Below are 4895 nucleotides of genomic sequence, written 5' to 3'. Positions count from 1 at the left end.
TCATCAATATGCTCCTCACCTCTTCATTCAGGAGAAAAATCCGACTTACATTCAAGGTGGTCAAATTGCAGACAACACCATCCACCTTTTCCTGGAGATGTACAAGGGACTGAGGTGAGAACAGCAAAAGGCTCTAGTTTAATGGTCTTAATGAAGGTTTCAGGGAAGGGCATTAAACAAGACTCATATACTATCTTCCAAAAGAATTATTTTGTAAAACTGATGCCTTGGGTATGGAAAAAGATAATATGGTAAAAACCATATTTTTCTTTCTGGGACATTAAAGTTCTAAATCTATCTATTCAAGCTGCTTTGAAATACATACCTTGCTTATGAATCACTGTCTGCCATAGGAGTGAGTAAGGACAACCCTCAAATTAATAAGTAGAGAAAAATATGGAAAAATTAACTCATACTATATTTGATGACATATATACTAAAATTAAAATGATACATAGATTAGCATTGTCCTTGCACAGAGATGACATGCAAACTTGTAAAGTGTTCCATATTGTTGTTGCAAGAAGAATTAACAGGGCTACTTTAAGCTAAGACAATCCCCACAAGTACAAAAATTCTACATAAAGATAGCACAAATACCCATCACAACAATCTCTCTCAATGTCAATGGACTAAATGTGCCAATTCAGAGGCACAGAATGGGAAGATGAATTATAAAACTGAACCCAACATTCTGCTGCCTGAAGAAACACTTCTGAACAATCAAAGCAACCATGGGCTCAAATTCAAAGGCTGGAAAACAATTCTTCAAGAAAGAAAAGAACACCTCCACAAAGCTGGAGTGGCCATACTAGTATCAGACCACATGGACTTCAGGCTATAGGTTATAAGAGACAGTGAAGGTCATTTCTTCATGATCATGGGATCTGTACATCAGAAAAAACTCACACTCCTCAATGTAGATTCTCCTCATGACAGACCAGCAAAATACTTAAAAACAACTTCTAATTGACTTAAAGAAAAACATTGATAGCAACACTATACTAGTTGGAGATTTCAACACTACTTTGTCACTTCTCAATAGATCAAACAGACTAAAGCTCAGCAAGGAAATATTTTCTTTAAGGGAAGTAATGAACAACTGTTGGCTTAGAGAAGAAATCAAAGAGGAAATAAAAAGTTTCCAGAAACAAATGAGAATGAGTACACGAGCTACCAGAACTTGTGGGACACAGCAAAAGCAGTGTTAATAGGAAAGAGTATAGCTCTGCCAGAATTCATCAGGAAGAAAGAGAGGATCTACATGAATTAATTAGAGCTCAAGATTTTGGAAAATGACCAACAAAAGTAGTCCAAACTAGGCTGGAGGAAGGAAATAATAAAACTTGTACCAGACTTCAATGAGCTAGAATCCCAAAATACAATCCAAAAGACCAATAAGAGCAAAAGCTGGTTCTTTGAGAAAATAAATAAGATCAATAAACCACGATAAGCCTCTCAAATTAACAAAGAGAAAGAATTCTAATAAATCAAATCAGAAATGCAAATGGGCATATCCTAATAGAAACTACAGAAATCCATAGGATCATCAGAGATTATATTGATAAACTTTGCAGCAGGAAATGAGAGAATCTTGAATAAATTGATAAATTTTTGGATTCCAATTGCCTCCCAACGTTGAACCAAGAAGATTTGGAATACTTGAACCTATCAATACCAAGGAAATTGAAATGATGGTCAAAAGTATCCCCCCCAAACAGAATCCCTGGCCCAGATGGATTCAATAGTGAAATAATTCAAACCTTTAAAGAGGAAATGCTGCCAACATTTTTCAAGATTTTCCAGGAAATTGAAGAATCATAAATACTCCCAAATAGTTTCTATGAGGCAAAGATCACCCTAATACTCAAAACAGACAGAGACACCACAAAAAAAGAAAATTACAGACCTATTTCCTTGATGAATACAGATACACAGATTCTCAAGAAAATACCAGCAAAGAGAATCCAGTAACTCAACAAAAGATCACACACTATGACCAAGTAGGTTTATCTTGGGGATGCAAGGATGGCTTAACATTCTCTAGTCAATCAACAGAATACACCATCTCAATGAAATAAAGATAGTCATATGATCATATCAATATATGTAGATAAAGCATTTGATGACATCCAGCACCTATTCATGATGAAAAACTCTCAACAAAATGGGAGTTGAAAGTACTTTCCTCAATCTAGTCAAAGCAAATTACCACAAACCCAAAGCAAGCGTTATTCTCAATGGGGAAAAACTAAAGGCTTGGAGCAGAAATCAATGAGCTAGAATCCCAGAATATAATCAGGCACAAAACAAGTTACCCACTCTCACCACTCCTATTCAACATAGTACTTGAAGTACTTGCCATATGATTTCGGTTAAAAAAAAAAAAAGATATCAAGGGCATCCAGATAAAAAAGGAAGAACTCAAGCTTTTACTATTTGGAGACGACATGATACTATACTTAGAAAATCCCAAAGAATCTACAAAAAAGCACCTGGGAACAATAGATTTGTTTAGTAAAGTAGCATATTACAAAATCAATATCTGGTACTCCATGGCTTTCCCATATATTTCAAATGAAAGAGAAAAAAAGAGATAGAGAAAAACAATCCCATTCACAATAATACCTCAGAAAATCAAGTATATTAGAATCAACTAAAAAGGTTAAGGAACTATACAAAAAAAAAACCTACAAAACACTACTTCACGAAAAAAGAGAGTATATGAGGAAATGGAATCACATCCCATGCTCATAGATTGAGAGATTTAGTACTGTCAAAATGGCAATACACCCCAAAGATCTATAAAGATTTAATGCACATTCTATAAGGATACCCATGATATTTTTCAAAGAAATTGATTAAACACTCTTGAAACTCATACACAACCACATACTCCCATGAAGAGCTAAAGCAATCTTTGGTAAAAAGAAGAAGGGAACACCTTCCCCAACTTCAAACCCTACTACAGAGTTGTAGTAATCAAAATATCATGACATTCATATAAAGACAGGCCTCAGAACAATGGAATATAGTCAAATATCCTGACGCTGGCCCTCAGATTATTATTACCGAATCTTTCATAACGGCTCAAGAAATATGAAGTTGAGCTAGGAACTCTCTTCAGCAACTGGTGCTGGGAAAACTGGACAGCAACATGCAAAAAAAAAAAAATGAACTCAGACCTCTTTATAGTGCCAGGCACAAAGTCAGATCAAATGTATTAAAGACCTCAATATCATACCTGAATTCTTAAGATATATGGAGAAAAATGTGGGAAGATCCCTTCATGACATTCAAGCTAATGGAAACTTCTAGAATGAAAAACCACTGACCAAGGAAGAGGAAGTGAAGATAAACAAATGAGACTACATTAAACTAAGAAGTTTCTGCAACTTTGAAAAAATGGTGCCCATGATAAAAAGAGAGCCCACGTAATGGGGAAAAATTATTTATGCAATACCCATACAATTAACCTCAAAATTCTGATTCCTGTATCATTAAGAACACTAAGTAGTTCCTGTGAATTTTATTCTTCCTCACATATATTTACTCTAATATATTTTAGATTTCCTTTTAAACCACAGGTAAAAAGGTAAAATTATAAGTCTTTTTAAAAATAAAAAATAACCACTATACATAGCCAGGTGCGACCCAAAAAACAAAAAAAGCAAGCAAGCCAGGAAACAAGCAAGAAAGAAATTAAAAATTAAAAAATAACGCTGTTTGCAATGCTAAGTATCAATCCCAGATCATCATACAATGGAAGGCAAATGCTCTATCACTGAGTTATATCCCTGTTCTGAAACATTTAAAAAGGTCTTATTTGATGTGTCATTGCATTTTATTTTTTAAAAAATGCTCTTCTTAGTATACCTTGTCGCCACTGTACCGCCTGCTTCTTGACCTTTGCTTCTCTTGTATATTTTACCTCTAAGCCTCAGTTGTCACCTTATCCTTCCTATAGCCATGCTTTCCTTTGACAAACTTTCCAAGATCATGTCTGGCTTGCTTTAACTTGGCATAAAATGGAAGCCTTATTTTCTGGATCTTCTCACGCTAGAGGTGATGATGTTTTCGACCCAGGAGAACTCTTTTCTGGGGAGATTTCTGGCTGTTTCTACTTGACTTCAAAATATCTAAAGGCAAGTCATCATCTTTTTTTGTGTGTGTTTTTGGGTCACACCTGGCGATGCACAGGGTTTACTCCTGGTTCTGCACTCAGGAATTACACCTCACGGTGCTTGGGGGGGAACATACAGGATGCTGGCAATCTAACCTGGGTAGGCCGTGTGCAAGGTAAATGCCCTACATGCTGTATAGCTCCAGCTCCCCCGCCCCGCATCCCCATAATTCATCATCTTGAGGGCCTCAGATTTTTACCTTCCATTTAGAAACTTCATCTTTACATTTACACAGTAAATTGAAACCACAAAACCATTGGATGACATGTTATAAGGGTAGCAGCCATGAGCAAACATTGATAACCCATAAGTGGGCATGAATGAATTCTGTCTCAGAGGCTTCACTTCTGAGGATACCTGTCACTACCTCCTTTCTGTTACATGTCCGAGGATCAGAATCTACATCAGGCCATCAGTGGAAATTGTCCACCCGAAAGCTAGCCTTCCACTGGGATCAGAATCCTTGATCCATCTAACTTGAAATTTTTCATTCATGACTTGTTGACCTTGTTTCAGGCTGAGGCATCCAGTGCATAAACTCAGCTTTCCCGTTGTTTCCACAGGAAATCCAAATACCTAAGAATGTTATCATATCTGACGCCACTGTTAAAGATTTTATTGGAATCCCACGGTACGATACTATCATTAATGTTATAATATTACTGTTCTCCATAGTCCGGATCTCCCCAAAGAAATCTCTACCCTCCTCCC

General features: G+C 36.3%; 1 pseudogene; it reads left to right on the top strand.

Moving 5' to 3' along the window:
* The first annotated feature begins 417 nt into the window (after positions 1-417).
* LOC130025840 (uncharacterized) lies at positions 418-516 on the top strand (annotated as a pseudogene).
* Positions 517-4895: the final 4379 nt, after the last annotated feature.

This window comes from Sorex fumeus, unplaced genomic scaffold (assembly GCF_029834395.1).
Source record: "Sorex fumeus unplaced genomic scaffold, SorFum_2.1 ptg000032l, whole genome shotgun sequence".
Lineage (NCBI taxonomy): Eukaryota > Metazoa > Chordata > Mammalia > Eulipotyphla > Soricidae > Sorex > Sorex fumeus.
The sequence above is the reverse complement of the archived record's forward strand: the minus strand, read 5'-3'. Positions and strand labels throughout refer to the sequence as shown.